Raw genomic sequence first — 27,681 nt, 5'->3', positions numbered from 1 at the left:
ATCTTTGTTTTGTGTTTAGGATCTATGAAAATATGTCATGTTCCTGCCATGTGAAAGAACCGAGGGTTGTGGTATCATGCAGTGATGAGTAGTTAGGATAGTTGATGAGAGAAAACAGGGACATACAAGGCTGAGAACTTTGACTCTCTATTCCTGGCTCTGTTCCCAGAGGGATTCTCATTCCTTGTTGCTCTTCCTTTGATTCTGGGGCAAACCCAGATTTCCTAGGCAGTACCCTTGGCTCTCAGATGGACTTTTTAAAAATCATTCTGATTTTCTTCTTCTCCTTTCTTAAAAATAAAGCATACGCCGTTAATTTGGATTTTAATTACATATACATTCTTATGTAGACATTTGGAACTGCAAATTTCTCCAAATCCTGTGAACTTTGCTATGATAGGTTTTCTTTTTCATTCAGTTTAAAGTATTTTCTAATTTCCCTAGCATTTTTTGTTTTGTTCCTTGGATTGTTCAGAATTGTGTTGCATTATTTTTTACGTATTTGATGATTTCTGTATGTTTTTCTCTATTTGACCTCTAATTTAATTCCATGATTGTCAGAGAACATTCTCTCATTTCTATCTTTTAAATTTTATTGAAAGTAGCCCAAGGCCTATCATTTTGAATAGTTTATATACAGCTTTCTGTTTTCTTTAGATGAAATGTTCTAATAATGTCAGTTAGGTCTTTGATTGATGGCACTGGTCAGTTCTCTATGTCTCTGCTTATTTTTTGTCTAGTCATTTTGTCAGTTACTGAAATAGTAATACTGAAGTTGTACTCAAATGGATTTATGTTTTTTGGATAATATTATTAGCCATTTATTCTTATAGAAAAACAACAATACATAGAGGCTGTTAAAGTAGGCACTTCTTAAGATAGTTGTGTACAGTATTTATGTCTTACCTGATGACAGATGAACAGTGGTATGCTAGAGTGTTTCATCCTTGCTTGGTAAAATTTTGGAGGGGTCAAGCTGACAAAGTGTTCTGCTAATAGCTTCTGCCTAAAAGTTTTTTGCTTCTAGTGAGGGACTCTTGGAAGTCGGACAAAGTGTGAAAGGCTGGGTGGTCTGGGTAGTTGGCTTGATTTTCCAGGCAGCAGTACGTCTGGTCTAGACTATTGTCCTGAGATGAGACCACCCAGGAATGCACAGAAGTGAGTGACTTTGAACCACACAACTAAATTAGTGTTACCCCAAAATGTATTCACAAAAATACAGAGTTGTTATTTTTTCAAAGCTTCTCTCTTTATTAGCACATTTATAAACACAATCTTAAGCAGAAAATTCACAATAGTATAATCTCTTGTAGTCTGGCAATATTTCATCCAGGAGACAGGTACCTTATTTATTAGAAATAGATACAGACCAGCAGAGCAATACTCTCCTCCAGTGCTCTGAGAGGTGGAAATGTAGCCAGAGCAGTGTGTTGGAAAATGAGATGACATCATGGAGCATAGCTTTGTCTTGAATTCACATGCATGCTCTGAAGTTTTTCCTGTCATAAAAGTAAAATGCTTTAAGAATTTATTTTGAAAGCTGTTATACTTCTAAAATATGCTGTAATAGCATCAGTTTCTGGCAGTGGGTCTCATATACAGATATTTCAGCCAGGACACACACACACACACACACACACACACACACACACACACACACAAACAAACGATGTTATTTTTAAAGCAACAATCCAGCAGTTACTCATGATGTGGTCACACTCTTCCCTCTACTACATAGCAATGCTTGGATGAAAATGTTTCATTTTAATTGATCATATCAATATGAAATTTCGTACAATGAAGGTGAAGGCAAGGAACAGAGACAATAAATCATTGTTTGACAATATTTAGCAGCAATGTCCAAGTGTGACAATATTCATGTGCACATTTTAGGTAGAGTTTGGCTACATGTTGTTTGTTTAGATTAGCGTGAGTATTTAAAGAACACTGTCTGCATATTTTATTCTTAACCATCATCATAGTAGTCCTATGATTAGTTGATTTTATATTTAATAGTATATTTTCTTTTGTGTGTTCAGTTTTTATTTATACAAACTGTCTTCCATATAATATATGCTTTTACTATTGGATCTTGATAATTATTAATAAAATGAATATGTTATGTTTATATATTTGACTGGAAACAGTGGATGATCTTTCTTAATCATAAGACAAAATAAATTCCTATGATTTAACTAAAAGGCTGTCAAATAAAGAGCGCAACAAACTATTATCCTTGACTAAATGCAAGTGGTAATGTAATTTCCTTGCAGGTTGGTGAGAATATTATTGTTGAGTTATATTTTTATGTCCAGTTATAATTCATGTATGTGCCCTGTAAGTAGCTTTCCTATGAGACAAGTTGTCTCAGACCATGAAAACTTCCCATCAGGATACCATATAGACACAAGCCACCCTGCATTGACAGCCATGTCTATCTCCCCAGGGAGCTGGATGGAAACGCAGAGTCTCATTGACCAGAGTCTCTATGTTGGTCCAGAACTTAAGATCTGCATTTAAAAGCTTTGTTGGTGATTCTGTGAACACTAAAGTCTGAGGACCACTTTTCTTTAGATTATAGTGTTTCAATTTCTCAGCTATCAAAGTTGCTATAATTTGGATCTTGAATGATCCTGAAAGGCTGTGTACACGTTAAAGGTTTGGTCCCCACCTTGAAGCTACTGAGAAGTGGTGGAAACTTGAAGAAATAGGGCACAGTGGAAGTTCTTCTCCTCTTTGGGGCATGCCCTTTCCCACAGTTAATGTTGATTGTTAACTTGATTGCCTTGAGACACTGTTAGGAAATTAGTAAGCACATTTCTGGGTTTTTCTGGATGGGCAATGGGGGCATGACCGTGAGGTCTATATGTCACCCCTCATTTCTTTCTCTCAGGGTCTTTCTCTGCTCTCTGTTTCCAAGATGCTATGAGCCTGGCAACTTTCCTTTGCCATATTCTCTGCCATAGTGTTTCTGCCTTATAGCCTACTAGTCATGGACTGAAACTTCTGAAATCATGAGCAGAATAGTCCCCCCTCTTTCTTTGCTTATTTCTGTGATACTGGGAATCGAACTCGGGCCCTTGTGCTTGTGAGGCAGGAATTGGCAGAATTGCTGAGCTAACCCCCCTGCCCTCCCCCTTAAATCGCCTGTGTTAGATGTTTTCTTGCAGCAGTGGGAAAGCTAATAGACCTGTAAGTAGAGAGTGGTACCCTGAAACTTCTCTTTCTTCTCCATGTCTTGGCATGAGGAAAGTATCTTTGCTCCACCATATATTGCCTCAACCACAAACCTAAAAGGAGTAGGGGACAATGGACCATGGACTGAAACCTCTGAAACCATGAGCCAAAATAAACATTCTCTCTTTATAAGTTTATGGTTTCAGCTATTTTATTTTTTTACAGTAACTAAAAGCTAACAACATGTTTTGTACTCAACAGCGATCTTAAACTTTAAGGGTTTTCCCCTTTCCGCTCTTACCTGAACAGAAAATTATATTCCTTTAGGGAAGAGTTGCATAAATTCCTACTATTATGCTTGGAATATTTCCTATAGGAGCCTTGCATCTTCTAGTAGATAGGCTGTGAGTCAGAACTGGCTGAATTCTGGAAACTTATGGTGTGATGGTCACGCCACATTGGGACAACTGATATCAGACTTAGTTTTTTATTTTTTTAAAACAACATTTATAGTGATGTTAGTTTTGGAACTGTCATCATGATTCAGTTTTAGAGGGTTGTTATTACTTTTTTCCCTGAATTGTCTTGAGGCCATTTGATGTCAATGCCTGCTCCTACTTTCAGTCTTAGATAAACTTTGATCTGCTGTCTCTACAGATTTGTCTTCTTGAATTTTTTATATCCATGGAATCATACAATATGTACTCTTTTGCATCTGTTTTCATTCATTTGCATAATATTTTTGAGATTTGTCATTGTGTCATGCATATCAATATTTTGTTCTTTTTTATTGCTCAGTGGTCCTTCACATATAACATATTGTTTTATCCATTCACCAGCTGATTGATGTTGGATTACTTACAGTTTGTGAGTATTATGAATGATGCCACTATGAACATTCATGTATAAATTTTTATGTGGATATATTTTCATTTCTTAAGAGTGAGATTCCTAGGTCTTAAAATAAGCATATGTTTAACTTTTTAAGAAAATACCAAATATTCCAAATGGTTGCATCATTTCACATTCCCACAAACGGTGTAGAATAGGTTCATTTTTTAATCTACATCTTAACACTTAATACTATCAGTCTTTTTGATTATAGCTGTTCTAGTGGGCATATACTGGTATCTTATTGTGGTTTTAATTTTTATTTTGCTAATGATTAATGATTGTCAATGTCTTCTCATATATACATAGCCATTTTTTTGTTGTTAGTGAAATGTCTTTCAAGTTTTTCTTTTGTTTTTTTGTCTCATTATTAATTGCAGGAGTTCTTTATGCATTCTGGATTTCAGTTCTTTATCAGGTACAAGATATGCCAATAATGTTTCCTGTCCTTTGATTTGTCTTTTCATTTTTTAATGATATATTTTGAAGTACAACAGTTTTAAACTTTTGATGAATTTCAAGTGTTCAGAATTTTCTTTTACAACTTGTGATTGTGGTATTGTATCTAGGAATTCTGCTTGACCAGCCTCACAGAAATTCACTCTTTTTTTTCTATAAGATTTATCTTCCATTAATGTTTGTGGCCCATTTTTTAATTGTTTAATTAATAGTTAGCTAATCAATGTGATTAATGGTATGAGTTAAGTGTTCATACTTGTGATTATAGACAGTCAGTTTTCCTACCACTTGTACTTTTGAAGTGTTTCGGTGCCTTTGTCAAAAATAACTGTATTTACAGTGAAAGGTTCTTTCTGGATTCTCAGTTCTTATTCACTGGTCTCTGTGTCCTCTATTGTTACCAATATAATAGTGTTTCAATTAGCTTTATAGTAAGCTTTGAAATTAAATATGTGAGTCTTCCAACTTTTTTAAAAAAAATTTATGGCTATTCACTTTGTTAGCAGAATTTCAAATCATTCCAGAAGATCATATTAGGACTAGATATACAATATTTTATAAAGACATCATCTGAATAGATAAGTAAGTGTTCTTCTGTTCTAGGAATCTAACAAATGACATGGCAAATATTTCTGATTTTTAACTTGTTTTAATTTTTCCATAACATTTGAGACATTTTGAGAATTTATTAGTCTTGATGTTACTGAGAATTTCATTAAATACTTTTTATAAATCATTTATGGTTATCTTTACTTACCAGGATTTCTGTTTGCATGGAATTCCAAGAATGCAATTAGTTTACTATATTAGTATAGTCTTTGCTGATCCAGTCGTTTGACTCGTATCTAGACATTCCCCCTGCCCCCTGAAGCCATAGGTCCTCAGAAGTGGGCCTTTTTGGAGGTGGCTGGATGAAGGGTGTGTGAATATGGATTAAGGGTATGATAACTAAATTAGTCCAGATTGGTGTAGCATATTTCTGGGAGTGGACAATCGGAAGGATCAACCTGGGTTGCACCAGGAAAGAGGCGTCTAGCCTGGATGGGATAAAAGGGAAAGGGAGGCCCATTACTACTGCTTTTTTTTTTCTGCCTGCCTGTCATGGACTGTTTCTCCTGTGCAATACCCTTCTGCCATATCACCCTATTTTGGAGCCAGTTGGCTATGTACTGAAACCTTTACAAACTGTGAGCCAAAAATAAACTTTCCTCCTTTAACTTGAGATTGCCCAGTATTTCGTCTCAGCATCACAAAAAGTAACTAAGACAGGTACTTTCTGTGTTTAGCCTAGTATCACACCTTATAATTGTTATTGATTAACTGAATATATCAGTAAGGTTTGAAAATATTCCTTCAGATTGGTAATTTGGCTGAGAAAAAATTCTTTATAGACTACTTTATTCAGATTGTGTCAGACAAATACCAAAACTTTTTCTGATTGAACAATATTGGTAGATTCATCAGTCTGAAGAGAATTGTATTCTCTTTTTCCTTCTCTGAATAATTGTTCCTTTAGTTTCTGTTGATAGCTGTTCTAAAATAAACTCTTATTTGATAGAGGCAACTTATTAATCATTGTGTTTGCTTTTTTCCCAATCGTTTTACATTTATTTGCCAGTAGAAGTATATGTTCCACTAATTGCTTCATAACACCATAAAGATAGTCTCTTTAGCTTTTGTATTCTTATCACTATTACACAGCATGTAACTTTCTGGGATGCTTGAATATCCTTCCATTTTCCCTGAGGAATTTTGATGTTTCTCATAGTGCTGTTTGTGTCAGAGGACGTCAGCATTTTGAATTACCCATAATGAAAGAGGTGCACTTTCAGCTGGCAATTCAATTCCAAATTTCAAACAATTTTGATCTTTCTTGTGCAATATTTTTAATGTTGTTTAAGCTGTCATTTAAAACACTGATAGCAGTCCAGTCATTAATTAGGTATTATTACTATCACTGCTAAAGGTTATATTTTTGTTATCCATGTCTTTTAAAAATCTGTTTAAACTTCTTAGTCCTGATATGTTAAATTAAAAAACTCAGATTATACCTTGTAATAATATATATTCTTAAAATTGACTTCTAAAAGTGATATATTTATATACTTTTAAGAAATACACGATAATAGGAAATTTGATGTATGACAGTTAATACCAGTTACCAGTACATCCTTACATCCATAGAAGTATTTTTAATTATTGAAGTTTTGACTTCTTGTGGATCTGCATGAGTAACCATGCTCATTCTGTGCATAGTAGATAAGTATGGCACTATTTTGGCTTTACTGCAAGTAATAACATTTATATGAGTTTATTCTGCTAGATTGTTTTTGTGATAGCTATTACAAATGAGTGTTAACATTTAAGAAATAGATAGGTAATAAAATGTTCAAGTGTTAATGTGGTAGACCAGCAGTGGTATATGTGGTTTGCTTTGGGAAACACTGCTCTATTCATGAAATCAGAATCTTGAGTCACTTAAACAAGCCCACTATCTTCCAGTCATCTCACCACCCACATTTTGCCATTAAAGGACATAAAGTGTCATGAGCAATATCTGTAAGTACTCTTGAATCCTGCTTTTAAATCTAATTTTTATGACCAATTGTTGGAATTATTAACAAAAGAAAGAGGCAAAAAGAAGTCAGGATAATAAAAACCTCCTCCACTCTCTTCCACATATCTCTAACTGAGGGGTAATCATAGTGGTTAAAAAAAAAAGTAGAGAAAATTGAGTTCCATTTGGGTTTTTAGTTTGGAACTCTTAGGTAATTTAAGTTATTATGCATGTAGTTTCCAGTTGCTCATACTGAAAATAATTGTATTCATTTGGAAGGACTCATGTGAACTTTTAAGATAAGACATCAAATGTAGCATGCTTGACACAGATCTTGGTGCATAACAAATACTGAAAATATTACAAACACTTTTAATTCATTTCTTTTTTTACTCTAGCTAAGCTAAGAATATCCCTCACATAATTTGCATGCTACTGGTGAAACTAAATTACATTGTAAAATATACTTCAAACTGCCTCTCCATTAAAAGTAAACAAGATTTTCTTTGAAAATTTGAAAGGGACCAGCAAATCTAAGAAGAAAACAAAGGATGAAAAATCTTAAACATTTCTAAAGCATAGTATTTTTGCTAGAGTCACCATGGCCTAATAATTTACTCTAAATGTTGGATATTTTGAGATCTTCAGATGAAAGGCACTGTGGAAGTAAGATGTTACTACTGTTAATTTTGCAAACAAAAATTTTAAATTATAGAATCAAGCCACATATCTTGCTGTCCTATGACACTATCCCTTAGCTCATGAAAATGCTTTAAAGCTTGTCAGTGAATTTGAATAACAATACACAAAATTATCATTTCAGCTTTGAAAACAGGATATTTTTTCCTTTAACTGGTGAACTGAGAAATATTTTTTAGAGAGAAAAAGGTAAAAGTGCTTGGATAAATTAATATTTAAACAAAAGACTTGTGAACATAGGCTAAAATGATATCTCAACTTGAATATTGTTACCATTTTATTATGTTTCTCTCCAAGAAAAAAGTCAGAAATCTTTATGTTAGAAATTCAGTGTAAGCTTATGTATCACATGGTTATTTTTGTGTCTTTGCCTTCTGAGATACAGGCTACCTGAAAATGTGGGTAATTTTTCTTAATCCATCCTCACCTCCACCAATTATATGTTTTTCATTCTTCATAGGTATTATAGAATAGACCCAGATCAAAAGGCCTGGTATTAAAATATTAGGAATAAAATAAAGCTAATGAAATCACTTCATATCATTCATAGGTCATTGTCTCTTAGGGTTACAACATATAGCGACATAAAACAATATAGACATCTTCTGGAAAAGGGAAGCAGTGAAGTAAACTTGTGTTTGATTCAGGTCATGTCTCATTTGGCTGAGCCACTTAAAACTACTATAAAAATGGAAATGAATTTACCAAATGTTTTTATTTTCTTTTAAATTAAGAAATCTTAGGGCTGGGGATTTAGCTCAGCGGTTCGGTGGCCTGCCTTGCAAGCACAAGGACCCAAGTTCAATCCCCGGTACCAAAAACAAAACAAAACCAAAACAAACTAAAAAAAGGAAATCTAAGTTATTTTGAAACAAAATACACATTTCTCAGCACAATAGTGTTGTTGTACAAAAACTAGACAACAGGAAAATATTATTTTGTTTTCTTCACTTACTACAGCTTTGTTAAAATTCTAATCTGTCTGAAAATATTTCTTAACTTCTCCTTCCTATAAATATTACTTAATGTTTATGAGAGGACACAATGTTTTATTTTTACCATTGTAATTTTTTTTTTTTTTTTGGTATCAGGGATCGAACTCATGCTTGCAATGTAGGCAGCAGAACCACTGAGCTAAATCCCCAGCCCTACCATTGGAGTCTTTATTCTACATGTTATATTCAAAGTTTGCTGACTTAACAAACAAAAAAATAACAAAATATCAAAACACACAAAACTACATGAGCAACACTGGCATTAGGCATAATCATTATTTTTTATTTTATTAGTACATGTTCATCATTCATGCAGTTTGCAATCATCCGGAGGGATGGTTACATGTATGTATCAGTTCTTTTTAAAAATCCCATTCCTATTCCCTCCCTCTCCCTCCCTCCTCCTTCAATTATCCTATCTCATTTTTCATTCTTGTTATTATTAGCTCATATTATAGCATATAATGTTTACATTAATTGAGGTTATTAGGTCCCTGTACATGGCATTGTTCTACATATTCCCTTTCCACTCTTCCTCACCCCTCACACTCGTTTTCTTGGCTACTTCCCTCTTGTAACAGAATTTCAACAGTGTCTGTTGTGATATTTCCCTTTTTCATTTCTAATTGCATTGATATGAGTCTTTTCTATCTTTCTTGGTGAATCTGACTAAGAGCTTATCTATTTTATTTATTTTTTTAAAGAATCAGCTCTTTAACTCTTTGATTATTTTTGTTTTATTTTCTCTAGACTCACTTTCACTGGTTTCCACTCTCATCTCTATAATTTTCCTCCTTAATTTTGGCTTGGGGCTGGTTTGTTGTTGTATGTCAGGTATATTAAGATTTCTCTTAAGGTTATTTATTTAGGCTTGCTCTGTTTTCCTGTTGTTTATTTCCATTTTTATTGCACAGTTGTCTGAGACTATGCATGGGGTAACTTTAACTTTTTTATATTTTCTTAATTGGTTTTGTAGACTAGTGTGTGACCTATTTTACAAAATATATCAGGTGGTGCTGAAAAGAATGTATGCTTTGATACAGAGAAATTAAGTAGTCCGTATGTATTTATTAAGTCTATATGCTCAAGGGTATGGTTCAGCTTTGATATATTTTTTGTTGTTTAGTTGCTCTATCTCTTTGCAAAAGATAAACAGTAACTGACCCACATAGGGACACCTGCAAGCACAGATACCTCAGAGAAACACAAGGGATGTAGCCCCCCCCCCGTATTAACCCCCACCCACACACAACTCTAGCCTCCTGGCTGAGCTGGTACTCACAGATTCACAACACAGAGGCACAGAGGGGGGTCATAAAGGCTATCTTCCTGAGCTCCAGCCTCAATTTTTATTTAATTCACAGTTAAAAGTCATAGATATCACAAACTGTCATTTTCTGAGATGTTCTTGATGCTTTTGTGTTGCTTATTGTATCACTTGGGCTAAAATGTTGTGATTGATCTAATCAGTTGTCCTTCCTGGTATAATGAAAAAGAGATTGCCTAAGAGTCATTAGAGACACAAAACTTAAAGACAAGTGTAAAAGGAAGATCAAAGAATTAAACCAGGTATTAAACTAAGGACAGTACCAACAACGAAAATAGAAACAAGAAGACATTCAAGCAAGGCACAAGCATAAACACAGGCTGCTAGCTCACCAAAGGGAAATTCTGGGGAAAATGAGGTTGGAAAATCTGATAATCAACTATCAGGACAGCCTGAACTGATAGCACAGGAAATAACAAAACAGATGAAAGAGGCTCTAGATAAATTGAAAACAGAAATAATTTCCCAGATAACTACAGAGATAGTGAGCAGAAAAAAAAATCCATGATTAGAGATTCTAAAATAGATAAAAAAAAATACATGAGCTCAGAACCATGATAGAAGCCATGACTGCCCAACATAGGAAAGAAATGGAATCCATGAGACACATTCAAACTGATATCCAGGAGATTCAAACACTGATGAAAGTATATATAACACACTGAGACAATCTGAGGACAGGATATCAGATATAGAAGACAGGATGGTGGTTAGTGACTATGAGAAGAAGAATCTCTTAAAAATAGTAAGGGAACATGAGAAAGCAATCGAACAGCTCCTAGATGATACAAGGGAGAATAATATAAGACTGACAGGAGTCCTTGAAAAAGCAAGGGAAAGTACAAATGACATAAAAAACTGTTCACAGAATTAATGACAGAAAACTTTCCAAACAGAGCAAAAGAATTTGACATACAGATAAGTGAGGCACATAGGACTCCAAGTAACCTTGATAAAAACAAAAACAAAAGCTAAACATAGACATATAATAATCAAGATCTCAGAAACCCAACAGAAGAACAAAATACTACAAGGAGTTAGAGAAAAGAAACAAATGACATGAAAAGGAAAGCCCATTATAATCACAGCAGACTTTTCATCACAAACCCTCAAGTCAAGGAGACCCGGGAGTGAGGCATTTCAAGCCCTCAAAGACAACAATCTCCAACTTAGGCTGCTGTATCCTGCAAAACTATCTTTTAAAATTAATGGGGAAATATTTCCATTGAAAAGAACACTTGAGAAACTTCATGACTACCAAACCAGCACTCCAAAAAATTCTAAAATATATCCTAGAAAAAGACAATGAAGATTACAACTCATGAGGCCCAACAGAACAAATCTATCAGGCAAGGCAAGAAATTAAAGGGAGGGGGGAATTAAAAAGAGCAAATAAGAGGAAAATGATATAATGAAGATTAGTCAATACATATCAGTGATAACAGTCAAAATGAATGGCCTCAATTCACTAAGCAAAAGAAATAGACTAGAAGAATGAAGAAGCAAAATCCAACAATATGCTATATACAAGAAATGCACCTAGTTCAAAAAGAAACTCAAAGAGTCAAAGTAAAAGGATGGAGAACAGTTCTCCATGTGACAGAAACCTGGAAAAAAACAGGGGTAGCCATCTTATTTGAAAACAAAGTAAATTTCAAACCAAAACTAATTAAGAGAGGCAAAGAAGGTCACTACATACTTCTAAAGGGAACAACCCAAGAAGAGGAGACTATAGTCATAAATATATATGTACTGAATACTAATGCCCCCAACCATACAAAACAAATATTAAGTGACATGAAAAACAAAATAAGCACTAATACAATTGTAGTGTAGGACTTGAATAACCCAGTCACAAGTAGGTCATCTAGACAAAACAAAATCAACAACAAAATTTTAGAACTCAACCAAGCTTTTGAACAAATAGACCTAGTAGACATCTACAGTGTTGCACCCCATAAAATCAAAATATACATTCTTTTTGTCTGCACACAGGTCATTCTAAAAAATAGACCACATACTAGCTTATAGAACACGTGTAAGTAAACACAAAGGAACTGAAGTTACCTCCTGTATATTATCAGATGACAGTGAAATTAAACTGGAGATCAATAGCAAAAGAAACTGCAAGAACTTCATGAACACATGGAAACTGAATAACACTCTCCTGAACAACCAATGGGTCACAGAGGAAATTAAATAAAAAATTAGACAGTTTTTACAAATAAATAATAATGCCAACACAGCATACAGGAATCTATGGGCCACAATGAAAGAATTTCTACAAGGGAAATTTATAGCAGCAAATGTCCACACTAGGAAAGAGATCAAATAACCTAATGCTGAATCTTAAGCTTCTAGAAAAAGAAGACCAAGACAAAACCAAACCTCATACAAGGGAGGAAATTATAAAGATCAGAGCAGAAATCAATGCAATGGAGACTAAGAGAATGATACAAAAAAAATCAATGAATTGAAGAGTTGGTTTTTTGAAAGAATAAATAAAATTGACAAACCCTTAGCTAATCTCATCAAAAAAAAGGAAAGAAAAGGCTCAAATCCATGCAATTAGGAATGAAAAAGGTTAAGTCACAACAGATCCAGTAGAAATCCAGAGGATCATCAATACCTAATTCAAGAACCTGTACTCTAATAAAAAGGACAGATTTTTTGATATTTATGAAACCAAAGTTGTATGAAGAAGATATAAAAATTCTAATCATCCCAATTACAATAAGTTAAATTGGAAACGTAACTAAAAATTTACCAGAAAAGAAAAGCCCTAGTCCTGATGGCTTCACTGCTGAACTCTACAAAAAATTAGAGAAGAACTATTGCAACTACTTTTGAAACTTTTCAATGAATTAAAGAGGGATACAGTACTTTCAAATTCATTCCAAGAAGCAAGTGTTACTTTAATTCCAAAACCAGGGAAAGACCCAACCAAAAAGGAAAAATACAGGTCAATTTCTCTAATGAATGCAGATGAAAAAATCCTCAATAAGTTACTGGCAAATAGAATACAGAGGGTCCTCAAGAAGATCATACACCCTGATCAAGTTGATTTATCCCAGGGGTGCCATGACAGTTCAACATACGTAAATCAATAAATGTAATACATTATATTAACAGAGTCAAGGACAAAAACCTTATGATCATCTCAATAGATGCAGAAAAAGCATTTGACAAAATTCAACACCCATTCATGATAAAAACCCTGCAGAAAATAAGAATAGATGCTCTTTATCTCAATCTGATAAAGGCTATCTATGAAAAACCAACAGCCAACATCATGCTAAATGATCAAGATCCAAGAGCCTTCACACTAAAATCAGGAACAAGATGAGGATGTCCACTGTCTCTACTCCTGTTCAATATAGATGTGGAAACATTAGCCACAGCAATTAGACAAGAGAAAGAAATGAATGCAATAAAGATAGGAAAGGAAGAAATTAAACTGTCATTATTTGCCGATGATGTGATACTCTACATAGAAGACCCAAAAACTCTGTCAAAATACTTCTAGAGTTAATTAACAGATTCAGTGGAGTAGCTGGATACAAAATCAACACTCAAAAATCAATACTTTTCTTGTACACAAAGCAAAGAATCACTGAGAGATACATTAGAGAAACAATCCCTTTCACAGTAGTATCCAAAAAATGAAATATCTAGGAATCAGTCTAACAATGGAAGCAAAAGACCTCTACATTGAGAACTACAACACTCTGAAAAAGGAGATCAAAGAGGATATAGGAAAATGGAAAGACATCCCTTGTTCCTGCGTAGGAACAACCAATATAGTGAAAATGACCATACTTCCAAAACTGCTATACAGATTTAATGCAATCCCTATTACTAGCCCAACCATATATTTCACAGAATTAGAGAAAACAGTCCAAAATTCATTTGGAAGCAGAGGAGACCTAGAATAGCAAAAATCATTCTAGGTAACAGAGACATGGCAGGGGGTATCACAATCCCCAATTTGAAACTATAGTACAATAACACTGTGATAAAAACAGCATGATATGGCAAAGAAAAATGTGCAATATCTCTGGTCATTTGAGTGATGGAGATGAAAGCAACATTTAGATTCTACCTCACTCCCCCCAAAATGGCTGCTATCATGAAATCAAGAAATAATAAATGTTGGCAGGGTTGTGAGGAAGAAAGGAACCCTTCTCCATTGTTGGTGGGAGTGCAGACTGGTGCAACCACTGTGAAAATCAATATGGAGACACCTCAAACAACTAGGTTTAGAAGTCCCATTTTACCCAGCTATTCCCCTGCTGGTTATCTTCCCAAAAGAATTAAAAGAATCATATTACAGAGATATATACTCACTCATGTTTGTAACAGCATAATTTTTAATAGCTAAAACTTGGAAACAGCCTAATTGTCCATCAACTAGAGAATGGATAAAGAAGATGCATTTGTTTGTTTTTTTATAAAACGGAGTACTACTCAGCTATAAAGTATGGTAAACTAGAGACATTTATGTCTAAGTGGATGCACACTTAGCATATATTCTTAAGTGAAATTATTAGGACAAACATGTAAATACAAAATAGTTTCTCTGGTTTAATAAAATAAAAGTGTAAATAAGGATTAAAATATATATTTGATATTGTATAAAAGGAAGAAAATGTATAAAGGTTTAGGGGAAGTCGGAGTGGTAGGGGAAAGACAAGAAGAAGAAAAAAATTAGAGAAAATGAAAGATGAAACAAAGTCTTTGTAAATAGGGAAGGTTGAAGAGGGAATGAAGGGTAGGGGTATGGAGAAAAAATAAAAACTAATATATGTCATGTGAAGGTACAAGATCTCAATTAATGAATGTAACTATTTTATACCGAAAATACCAATAAAAATTTAAAAAAGAAAAGAAAAAGAGGGAAATAATGTGATAAAATCAGGGGAAAATGAACAGGAGGAGGAAAACAGAAAAAAACAATAAAGTAAAAAACAATGAAAGAAAGTTTTCTATTATTTTGGACATGTGGCTCTTTTCCTCAGTCCAGTTTTAAGAAGCAGAGCTCAAACTAGGATGTATCTCTTTTTGCACTGGAAGTCTAAGGAAGCAGTCTAACCCTAGAATGGTCTTGGGTGCAAATATCTGCATACAGTGCAATAGGGCACCAGTGTGACCTTCCAATCTTGTGTAATTCAGGTTCCACCTGACCTTTGACCACTCAAGGTGTGTCTGTATTCACCACCTCCAGTCTCTCCAGCTTGGTGTCCAACTGTTAGCTGTCTCCTATGTCTGTCCTTCCCTCATCTCCTCTTGAAACTTGACAGTGTGGAGTTAGGCTTGGAGCCATAGGGTTACTCTGAGATCCTGTTTCAAACACACACACCTTTCCTACAACAGTGTCCCACCATCTCCTGTTCTGTGACAGTGGCAGCACACACTGGACAAAGGTTACTCACAAATCATTTACTATGAAAGACCATTCTAAAAGGAGGATCTTGTGTTTTCTTTGCTTGTTCCAACTGTGGTTGACTCTCTTGGTCTCAGTGCAAAAATAGTTTTTGTTTCACTTTGCCTCTTGACTGGTGGCTGGACAGTCTCTTTTGGTGCTGGTGCAGTCTGCAGTGATTCTTCTGTCTCCTCACTGATTTGTTTTATTTCTGCATCACTGGATCCCATAAATTCTCCTTTGTGAGATCCCCCCTGATTCCCAGGTAACCTCCTCTCACTTTGATTCCTCTCCAAGCTACTGTTTTCCAGACTCTGGATGCTTTTTTCCTGGAGAAGCTATGTTGCTGGCACTCTCCTTTCCACTATTTTTTTTCCCCCTCTTATAATCAGTATTAACATGTCGAATGCATATCCTCTCAGAGTTTTCTCAATTTGTAAATCACTTTCAAATCACTTTTAATTTGTTTATGTGTGAGCCAAAAAGGCATTGCCTCTGTGCATTGTAAAGGTGTAAGCTGGGTGTGGTGGCACATGCCTGTAATCCCAGAATTTGGGTGACTGAGGCAGAAGGATCACTGTGAGTTCAAGACCAACCTGGGCTACATAATGAGTTCCAGGTCAGTCTCAACTACATAGTGACATCCTGTCTCAAAAAAAGACCAAACAAACAAACAAAATAATAAAGGTGTATATTGTTCTTTCTTCCACTGTTTCACATGCTTCTAAAAACTATGGAAAACTTATGCTGTTTTTTCAAAGAAATAAGGTAAACATTCCTAAAATTCATATGAGAACACAAATGAATCTGAATAGCATGATAGAGAGAAAGGACAAACAGCCAACTAAATCTGGAGGCCTCGCAATGTCTGACCTCAAAACATTTTACAAAACTGTAGTAATCAAAACAGCATGGTACTGACATAAAAACTAATGCATAGACAAATGGAACAGAATAGTGAAACCACAAATAAACCCATATATCTACAACCAGCTGATTTTGGACAAATAATCCATAAAAATACATTGAAGAAAGGAGAGTCTTTTCAATATTTGGTGCCATGAAAACTGTATATCAATATGCAAAAGATTTGAGTTTTAAACCATATACAAAATCACCTCAAAATTATTCAAATGCCTCAATGTAAGCCTGAAACTATAAAACTACTAGAAGAAATAATAGGGAAAAATTCTTCAAGACACTGGCATAGGCAATAATTTTTTTGTTAAGCTCTCAAAAACACAGGAAACAAAAGCAAAGACAGGATTATATCAAACTATGAAGCTTTTGTATAGCAAAGAAAACAATAGATAGAAGAGGCAAACTGTAGAATGGGAGAAAATATTTGCAAACTACAAGGGATTAACACATAGAATATAAAATAAATTTTGAAAACTCAAAGTAAAGCAATAATGCAATTAAATAATTTGAATAAACATTTCTGAAAAGAGGATATACAAATGGTCAACAAGTATATGTTGGTGAGAATGTAAATTAGTACAGCTATTATAAAACAAAAGCAAAAACAAACAAACAAACAAAAACCCTGTGTGGAATTTCCTCAAAAAACTAGAAATAGAAATAACACATAATCCAGCAATCCATTACTGGTTATATATCCAAAGGAAATGAAATAAGTATATCAAAGAGACATATTCCTGTTTATTACAGCAGTGCTCACAGTAGTCATGATATGGAATCAAAGAGGTGTCCAGCAAATATGAATGGGTAAATTAAACTGTGGTCTATTCACAATGGAATATTATTTAGCTATAAAAAGAATGAAATCATGTCATTTGTGGCAACATGGATGAACTGGAGGACATTACCCTTAGTAAAATAAGCCAGGCACAGAAGGAAATGACACATGACCTTGCTTATATGTGGAAGTTAAAAATTTCATTATTATAAATGCAAAGAATGGAAGAGTAGTCACTGGAGGTTAGGAAAATTATGCAGCTGTGTGATAGAGGAAGGGTGGATAACAATTTCACAGGAGAAATAACTTTGTAGGGTGACTATAGATCACAACAATTTATTATATATTTTATGAAGAGCAAGAGAAATTTGAAATTTCCCAGCACAAAGAAATGTTAACATTGTAAGGAGGTGGAAATGCTTATTGCCCTGATTTCATTATTATGCATTCTATTTGATCAAATTTTTGTACTGCATTCCACAAATAGGAACAATTATTTCTTGACAAAAAAATTCCCCTTTAGAAGTTTATAGTGAAGTAAACAAGCCAGAGAAGGAAATCACTATTGTCATTCGGACTGTGTGTCATGGAACCCTGAGGAGTGGGCCTTACTGAGCCTGGAGCAACATACTCAGAATGTGTTAGTTTTACGTCTAGTGTTTTGAGGAAATTCCACAGTTTTTTTAATAATGGTTGTACTAATGCATGTTCTTACCAGTGGTGTAGGAGAGTCCCCCTTCTCCATGTCCTCACAGCACACGTTTTTGTCTTTATGGTAACAGTCATTGTTACTAGGATATATTGATAGAATGATTCCTCTTGGCCCAATGATTCCTCTTGTGTACTCTTCCCTCTGATGAGTCACAAGAAAGAATTTTCTATGCACAAGGAAACTCTTAGAATCGAAGAAACAACATTTCCATATGTGAAAGTGCTAAACTGGTGAAAGGGTTAAAGATTGGTATGAGATGGTAGTATGGTGTCAAAGAAACAGAAAGTTAATTATCAAATGAATGGCTGTGACTTCAGTTATGCTAGAGCCACTTCTTTGTTTGCTTGGGACCCGCTCTCTGACAGCAGAGGAATGGCAGCAGTTTCACCTGCCATGAGCTTGCCTTTGCACATAGAACTTAGACATGGAAGTAGTGATGAGTGTTGGTCAGTGTGATGATTACATTCATCCATGCAATAAACACAATAAAATGTTCCATGTGATAGGAAGATTATGATGAGCAGCAAAAAATCCCTGGTAGTAAGGAGTTTAAATTTTAGAGGTGGAGGGGAGAAGTTGGAAAAATACATATTAAGAATTAATTAACCCAGGCACTATGGCACACCAGTAACCCCAGCCACTTGGGAGGTTGAGGCAGGAGGATCAGAAGTCTGAGGGTAGCATAGGCAACTTGGTGTGACCTTGTCTTAAAATTAAAGCCATAAATAGATTTAAAAATTTTTTTAAATGGCTAGGGATATAGCTCAGTAGCAGAGTGCTTGCCTGATGCTCACAAAGGCTGAGTTTAATCCCCAATGCCATAAAAAATTATGAAAATGTGGATGTCAGCCTGTGATCAGGTCCATGGGAAAAACAAACATAAAGCAGGGTAATGTGTTTAGGGAAGGGGGGAGATGGGATTCTCTTGTATTTAGTGATAAGGGAAGAGCCCACTTTTAATGTGGCTTAAAGAAAGCAAGAAATCAATTCATCCAGTGTTCAAGCAAGTGTGCATCAGTCAGAGGAAGAGGCGTGGTTGGAAGTGTCACTGCGTTTGAGAAACACCGAATCGTGCGCCAAGGCAGGGTTGGAATACAAGATGAGAATGGTGAAGGATGGAGGCAGCACTGTGTGAGCCCCTGAGCCCACCGCAGGGCTTCTGCGTTTTATTCAGAACGGACTGCAAGCTTTTTAGACTTTTGAGCAGAGAAGTGGTGTGATCTGGTTTATGATTTACAAGGCTCAATTAAGTACATTCATGAATGGCAAGATAATTTGAAGCAGCCAGTACAAACTGGAAATGTGAGACTGTTAAAAAATTATGAACAATTTGGAGATGGCAAGAAAGGAGCATTTAAACTGAGCATTAAATTCTTTGGAGTCCTGTATACATGCATGGGTCACAGGGTGATGATGTAGGACAGTAACTCTGGGGTACTGATTATACTTTACCTGAAGTGAAGGGAAGAGGCAGTGAGAACAGAATCTGTGGAATAGTTGGGGGAGGAGAGAGCATGATGTTATAGAGTGGAGATAAATGCGGCAACAGAATTAATGAGGATACTGCGCATGTGGCTTTTGTAGAAGAGTAGTGGGAATTTGCTAATGGATTCGCTGCAATTTGTTGAGGTATAAAGAGAAGAGTAAGTTTATAAGGTAATGCAGAAGTTCATATTGGGACTTTGAGATATCATCAGAAAGCAATAAGACAGGCAGCGGGATGTGTGATTCTGGATTCTGGATTGTAGCCTATACATCCAAATTGAAGGAATCTCATATCCATAAAGAAGGCATTTAAGGTGAAGAGAGCAGATATGATGAGATAATGAGAAGAGAAAAGATAAGGCAAGGTGGTTGTATAAAGGGGAAGGAAAAAATTGAGTTATAAGACATCCTACTGTTAAGAGATCGAGCACATAGGAGGATCATCAAAGAAAGACGGGAGCGAATCCAGGGAGCAATGATCCAGAGGCGCAGGATGTATCCAGAGGAAAGTGTTCATACCATCAAGTGATCCAAGTAAGTTGACAGTCACTGAATTTGTAGGTTGATTTCTTAGTAGGAGCTATTTTGGGCAAGTGATGGAAATGGAAGCTTCCCTAGTGGACATGTTATGAAGAATTAAGGGAGATGAATTGAAGGATACTAACTAAGTCTTTCATAAAAAAGAGTAACAGAGGATCAGGTGGTAAGCAGAGAGAATTATAAGGTCAAGTGATTGTTTAATGTTTTGCTTTTAAATTGTGAGAAATAAAAATATGGTGTTTAGGGGAAATGGTTCAGGAGAGAAGTAAAATTTGATGATGAAGCAAGAAAGAATAATTGCTGGAATGATGTTCTTGAGTACATGAGACGAGATGGGGTCCTGGGATCAAAGCGAGAAGCTGGATGTGGATAAAGCACAGATAGTTCTTTAATTTTAATAGAAGGGAGAGCAAGGATATGAATTCAGATGCAGGAAATGAGTAGATGTATGTTGGGAGAGTATAGAAATTCTATTCTAATTAATTCTCTTTTCTCAGTAACATAGGAACTAGACCCAACAGAAATTGAGAATGAGAAATGTAGTGTTCTAGTTCAGTCACTAATAATCACGATGATCTCTTATTACAAGCAGTCATAACAACACAAATTGGCTGAATAGAGATCTGAGGTTTCAAGAGCAAGGTAAAGGTATGAAATAGTTGTCTAGGAAAGGACAACAAAATGATTTGAGAATTAGAATTAGGATGTAGCATGGGGGCCTACTTGAAGTCAGGGCTGATACAGTTAGAGATCTGTCAACCAAAGGGTGGTTTTCACCATTACCTTTCCCTGTGCAGGACTGAGTCTTACTGCCTGTCTAGAAGGAATTCATGAGAACAGGACAACCAAGTACTTGTCACATGTCCAGCCACAGTGAGAAACTTTAAGTAGATAGGGTAAACAAAATCAGAAGCAAAATGAATCGTAACCCCAAACTCAAAAATACAATAGCCCCGTAGTTCATTGAAAACTATAAATACTCTTAAATTAGCATACTTTCAGCCAAGGAGTTTCAATGTCAGGATGCCCTGAAACCAGAACAGCGTGGATAATAGATTGCTTGCTCAATCTTACCACTGTAGATCTAATTCTAACCATAATTCTATCTAGGTAAACTCAGCGTCCATTCCTGGGACTCTCCAGCTGTTTACATTAGTCTAAAGGTAAGTTTTCACACATGCATTTGATTCCAATTATTTTCAATATTTTAAAATTTGCAAATTCATGTACTTGATAAAATTTATCTGTAGCCCCCAAATTAATACTTGGGGTTCACAGTCTTTCGTGACATACACAGAATAGTGAGCAGTTTGAGTCACGTGACATGCACATTCTCAGCTGAGGCTAAAAAGGTTATTATTATTATTATTATTTTTTTTTTTTTTGGTTTTTTGAGACAGGGTCTCACTATGTAGTTGAGACTGACCTGGAGCTCACTATGTATCCCAGGCTGGTCTCGAACTCACAGTGATCCTCCTGCCTCAGCCTCCCAAGTGCTGGAATTACAGGCATGTGCCATCACGCCCGGCTCTTCTTGTGGTCCATTTAGTTGGTGTTTTTGCATTTTTTTTTTTTGCTCATGATTTTGTTATTTAAAATGACTCTCAAATGCAGTGCTGAAGTGCTGCCCAGTGTTCACAATCACAAGAATGTTGGGATGTGCCTTATAGAGGGAACACGTGTTGAGGAAGCCCTGTTCAGATATGAATGATTGTGCTGTTGGCCACAGGATCACAGTTGGTAAAGGAACAATGAACAGCACATACAGAATAAGGAATCTTTAGGAGAAAACATAACATAACAAAAGGTTGTACGCTGGTGGTTGATGAAAATGTTAGAACCAGGGACTCATAGGAACCTCATCTTGAATTATCTCCTAAGAATAATGATTCAGTACTTACTCTCTGTTTGTGATGATTTTATAGTTATTGATGTCTTGCCTGAAATCCCAAGAGGGTTTTAGGACTGCATTCTCATCTTACCCTTCCTAAAGAAGCCAGAAGTTTTCTGTTTCTTCCATGTTCTTGCCTTGGTGTTGTCATGGTTATCTCCTGTTTAATCCCTGTTCCATCGCTTTTAGAATCTTCTTGCCTCCTGTGATGCTCCTGTGCTTGTCAGCTGGCTAGATTGAGCAATAGCCTTCAGAAATATTCGCCTGGGAGAGTTGAAGGATGGCAATATGGTAGTTGATATACACGTTCAGTTTCTCATTCAGACACTGACCTAGGTGTAGTGTGAAGAGATGTGATTAAGTTCCTTATCAGTTGAATTTACTTTAATAAAAATGGAGATTTTCCTGGTTTCCTGATTTAATCAGTTGGAAAGTCTTTAAAAGGCTTAGGCCTGCTGTGTCTCTAATCGTTTTCTCTTCTCCCAACCTTCCCCCAATCTTCCTTTCCTGACTACCTGTTGTCTTATAAACTTCACACTTACTTAGCTTGGCTCTAGAATTACCCATCAATTACTAAAAAGTCTCCGAAGGCACACACACTCACACACACACACACACACACACACACACACACACACACGCACACCCCTTGACTGTACATCCCCCGTGTTGTTCACTGACCCTCCCAGTCATTCTCTCTTCCTTTCTAGTATTCTACATTTTTTTCAGATACTGCAGGATGAATATTCAATCTACATCTGCCACGTTTTAGCTCTAAATGTTTAGGAGAGTAGCTTGAGCTTACTGAGTCCCAGTTCCCTCATTTGTAAAATGATGATGTTAATAATAGATTTCTTATAGGATTGTTGGGAGGATTAAAGTCACTAACTAATGTGTGTAAAACACTTAAAATAATACATAGCACATTGAAAGCTTCAATAAGTATAAGTATTATTTTCCAGAGAATTTTACTTATTTCTTCCCCATCTCTAGCACAATGAAGAATACAAAGAAAGCAGATTATAGTCTGAGAGGCAGGTGCTTTAACTGTCTGTTCTTCATTTTCATCTTTTTTTTTTTTTTGCAATTTTTCTAAAATAGAGGATTATTAATCAGATAGAGTCTAGGACTATGAGTGGGTCGTTTTGATTGATAAACTCTTGTGAGTGTGTATTACAAGGTCCTGTGGTCATGCTTTGTGGGTGCTTCCCTATTCTGCCATGTTTTGATAGTAAGAAGACCATTGGGAAAAGCCCTCTTGGCACATGTCGTTATCACTTTCTTCTCTTTTTACAGCTGACTTAGGGTCCATGCCCATATAACAAGATCTGCACATCCAAATTCTTTCATCTTTTTTTATATGTGCTTTATAGGGTTCACCTTTACAGTCTCCTATTTTATGCCACTTAAAAGAAAGTTACAAGATTATAAGATTTAGATTTGGAAGTCTTAACCTCCAAAGGTGACAGGTAGGCAAGGTCATGTACATTGGGGTTGTATATATCCCTTTTGGGACACACAGGGAAGAGGAGTCTCAATCAAATCTTTTTACCTTGATAGGCAAAAGTGGCAAAACTGTATGGCTTGTGGTCATTATTTGTAGTATTTGAACCCAGAGAAAATTTCAAATAAGCTGGTTTATGTTGACTTTTTGCACAAATTATAGACCCACGTGGCCTCTTTCTTCCACATTCAAATTCAAACATCCATTCCTAGCCCAAAGAAGCAAAATGTCCTACTCATACCAATCCTAAAGGAAACAAATCCAGAGCGAGAGAGAATGTGTTTACTTTGAGGATTAGAGGTGCACATTGAAAGGCTCTTCAGGCCAAGGTAGGTATCCTGAACAAGCACGGTAGAGCCAAGTGCAAAACTAACTCCAAAATGCTGGAGAGATAGCATCTTGCAAAGGAAAATAGAGAGAATTTGATCCCTTTGAAAGATGTGATAAGTAAAAAGGTTTCTTTTTTTGGTACCAGGGACTGAACTCAGGTCCTGTGCTTCCAAGGTAGGTGCCAGAACCACTGAGCTAAATCCCTGGCCTAGAAAAAGCTTTTTGAAGGAGATGACATTTGCACTGGGTTTTAGACAATAGGAAGAACTTTGATGAAGAGAAAAGGGAGTAAAAAGTAAAAGTTATCTGTAGACCCAGAGCCTGATATTATCATCAATATTATTTATCTTAGATTGTGTGTCGTCTGAAACCAAACCATCCAAAAACAAATTTCCATGGGAAGGTATCCCAGGAAGCACAAATAAGGATTTGAGTTAAAGTAAGATGAAGTTATAAAGACAGTAAAGGATATATTGATAAACCAGTTAACTATTTTGCTCAAATAGAACTCTGTCCCACTGGGGATTGTGTGAGACAGTGAAACACTCTGCAGAATCATTCCACTGGTTGACAGATACTGAGACATCTACTCCTCTGGTCTCGTGCACCCCTCCCACTGGTTGAGGGTTGTATCTGCCATGTTTTAGTTCATACCTGCTTTGCCTAGGAAGATATTGAGGGCTAAATGAAACTGCAGAAAGATGACTACAGCATACAGCACTAAAGAAATTTCTCCCTGAAATCTTCCCTAGTTCAGCAAATGGTACCACAATCTGTCTAATAGCAAGAGCCAAAACCTAGTAGTCATTTATTCAGCCATGTAATTCATTAAATACTTACACTGTGCCTTTTGTTCATGCAGAGGTTAAGTCTGAGCAATTCCTACATGCTTTACTTCAAAAACCATCCCTAATTAGTGCATTTTTCTCCCAACTCACTCTGCTCTCTATGATTTGAGTGGAGTGGGCCATTGAAAATTGTTGCTAAACAGACAAAAGGGCCAAGTTTTTGTAACCCTCATTGTACAACGGTGATGGTCCACTAATATGTTTTTATCTCTGATTTTCCAATCTTAGTTCTTCTGGATCCTTGTCCAACCAAATTATCTATTCTGCACAGGACCTCTTTTTATCCCTGGCTTGAACCACTTCTATTTCCATATCCTAAGTAGATAGTCAAGTGTACTATCTAAAGCCATGCTCAGTGGAAGAATTTTTCTCTCACTGGTTTACAGATATTGTGGATTATACTGTGTCTTTCAAAGCAAATGTTAAAGCCATAACCCCTGCTTCCTGTGAATGTGACCTTATTTGAAAATTAAGGTGTTTGCTGATATGACCAAAATGAGTTCATATTGAATACATATACACAGCAAAGAAGGCAGACAGGAAATAGAGTTATGCTGTCACAAGCTAAGGAGTGCCAAGGACTGCCAACAACTACCAGAAGGTAGAAGCAGGAAGCTGAAAGCAGCAAGGGAGGATTCACCCTGAGACCTCAGACAGCATGATTGTAACAACATGTTGATTTGAGCCTCCAGCACTGTCAGAATTGTATTAAGTCTCTCAGCCTGTGATACTTTGTCACAGCAGCCAGAAGGAAGTAAGACTCAGGACCAGCCCTGAGCCCTGAGTGGGGTATGGTACCACAGCAGTCCACCTTTAGCTCACATGAACATATGGAGATAACCCTGCCATCAACTATGCTCAGATAGTTTTCTCCTTTATTCTTCATCAACAGGGAATCCCACCACCCATAATAAATAACAGGAGTGAGCTGAGAAAGAGTTGTCAATTCAATAGTGATAAATGATATCAAGGTAGCTGGGTGTGGTGGCTCATACCTGTAATCCCAGCACTCGGGAGGCAGAGGCAGGAGGATTGCCGTGAGTTCGAGGCCGGCCTGAGCTACATAGTGAGCTCAGGGCCAGCCTGAAAAAAATGATGTCAAAGTTTGGGCCACCTCTGAGTATGTTTTCATGGTTGTGGTCACAACTGCCTATAACTGATTCATCTTACAAGAGTTTGCAGCTGGGCTGTCTGGCTGTATGATGTGACGGGTCTGCAACAAGGTGGCTCAGGAGGGAAAGTTCTCACCACACAGTCTCTTGATGTCTTGTGGTCAGATGGCTTTTCAGCACCAGGAGCCAGTAACACAACCAGCACCCAGTATGCTATACCTAACAGCATACACTGAGATGGTGCATACTTGTTTGCTTCAGGTGGCATGGCTCCACACTTTCTATTGTGGTTTCCCTATCTTTTTACATCACAGATATGTTTTGTAACTTACAGTCTTCTGGGCACATTACACTGCATTCTGAACCTGCTGCAAGTGATTTCCTTCTGCTGGATTTCCTTAATTCCAGTGCAAGGAATTAAGACGTGTTATATAGTTCCTACTCAATGCTGGTGCCCTCCTATTTGAGCAGTGAACACAAGGCAATCAAAAACTATAGTAAGTCCTTCATTTTGAAAAATTTATTACAGTGAAAGTCCCCTCATTTCAGATACACTTATCCCATTGTTCTTGCCACTTTCAGAAGCAGATCTGGACGTGCTCTTTCATGAGTGTCTTTATGAAGTATAATTAAAAGTAGTGAATGCTGCTATCAAAAGCCATCTAGAGGAAAGGCAGGCTTTTAAAAACACTACATGTGTCCTCATCTGCCTTGTTTACTGTATCTGGCATTATGCAACTTCTGGCTCTTCCCCAAAATTAAAATGACCACGAAAAGTAAATGTTTTGAACCAGATCAATACATCAATGCAGCCATGACAGGGAAACTAAAGAAACTCATGAAAGAGGCCTTCCAGAGCTGCTTCAGAAAGTGGCAACAATGAATGACTCGAATTTATCCTTTATCGAGACCATCATGTTGAGTGAAATAAACCAGACATGCAATCTTAAATATCACATTTGTTTCTTTTATATGAGAAGCTCAAACTATAAATAATTTAAGGAGTAAAATAAAAGATAAGCAGTAGGAAACATGGATATAGATCTTTTGTAAATGTTAAGGGTACCAAGAGGTGGAGGAAGGAGGGAGGGAAGGGGATGTAAAAAGAATTAAGATGTGTTTTATATACATATATCAACTCCCTACAATGTATGTAGTCATTAAGAACTGCAAATATGCCCTAATAAAAATCATAAAAATTAATAAAAAATAAAAGGGGTGAGAATGGTGGTATGCATTTGAAGTGAGTGGGAGAAATAATATTTTCAGGGAGAAATAATAGCAATTTTTTTCTGTAATAACATTGTTTTATCTAAACACACACAGTACTTTTTACAGCTTAGAGTCCTATATCCAGGCTAGAGTATTCAGTCTCAAGAACCAAACAGGCCTAGCAAACTTTGTGCTTCCTTCTTAGTGCTCTGAGCAAGATGTAATCATCTGTCCTTTATTTTGGGAGGAAAGCATTCTGGAGATTGAACCCAGGGCCTTGTCCATACTAGGCAAACATTGCACCACTGAGCCACACCCTCTCTCTGTCCTTTATTTTTTTTGAGTTTATTGGTACATTTTAGGGATCTTGTACCTTTACATGACAAGTCTTGGTTCTCATTTGTTCCCTATACTCCTGCCCTACCTTCACCCCCCCCCTCATTTACAAACACTTTATTTCTATTTTTTCATTTAATCATATTTTTTCTTTTCCCTTATTCCCTTTCCTCTACCCTTCCCAGTTTCCCTACACCTTTAGCCATTTTCTTCCTATTTCACATTGTCAATTATATCATTAGGATCTTGTGTACTATTACAGATTTTTCACACCAGAGAAACTATTCGGTATTACACATGTGTGACTTATTTATTTCACTTAGGAGTATGTCCTCAAAATGTATCCATTTTCCTATGAATGAATCTAATTTCTCATTTGAAGTAGATGTTCTAGTATGCCTTAGACCTTACTTCCTAAAATGTTGCTTCTTTGATTTTTCTCCCTAAAATGTTTAATGATATAACAGGGTTGCTGTCATATATAT

At 36.1% G+C, this 27,681-nt stretch overlaps 1 long non-coding RNA gene across 2 annotated transcripts in view; it reads right to left on the bottom strand.

Annotated features, from left to right (window-relative positions):
- Positions 1–1,253: 1,253 nt before the first annotated feature.
- The window catches only part of LOC104866282, a 129,424-nt gene continuing 102,996 nt past the window's right edge, over positions 1,254–27,681 (bottom strand). Inside the window, exons 3-5 of one of the 2 annotated variants that reach the window (XR_781409.2) lie at positions 21,865–22,186; positions 17,942–18,079; positions 1,254–1,499 (exon numbers count right to left, since the gene is read on the bottom strand). This is a non-coding gene — a long non-coding RNA (uncharacterized LOC104866282). The remainder of the gene's footprint in view (positions 1,500–17,941; positions 18,080–21,864; positions 22,187–27,681) is intronic. The other variant, XR_004518803.1, reaches the window with a different exon arrangement.

The sequence above is a fragment of the Fukomys damarensis genome, unplaced genomic scaffold (genome assembly GCF_012274545.1).
Source record: "Fukomys damarensis isolate Sample0158 unplaced genomic scaffold, DMR_v1.0_HiC HiC_scaffold_24, whole genome shotgun sequence".
NCBI lineage: Eukaryota > Metazoa > Chordata > Mammalia > Rodentia > Bathyergidae > Fukomys > Fukomys damarensis.
This window is presented reverse-complemented; position numbering and strand designations above follow the sequence as displayed.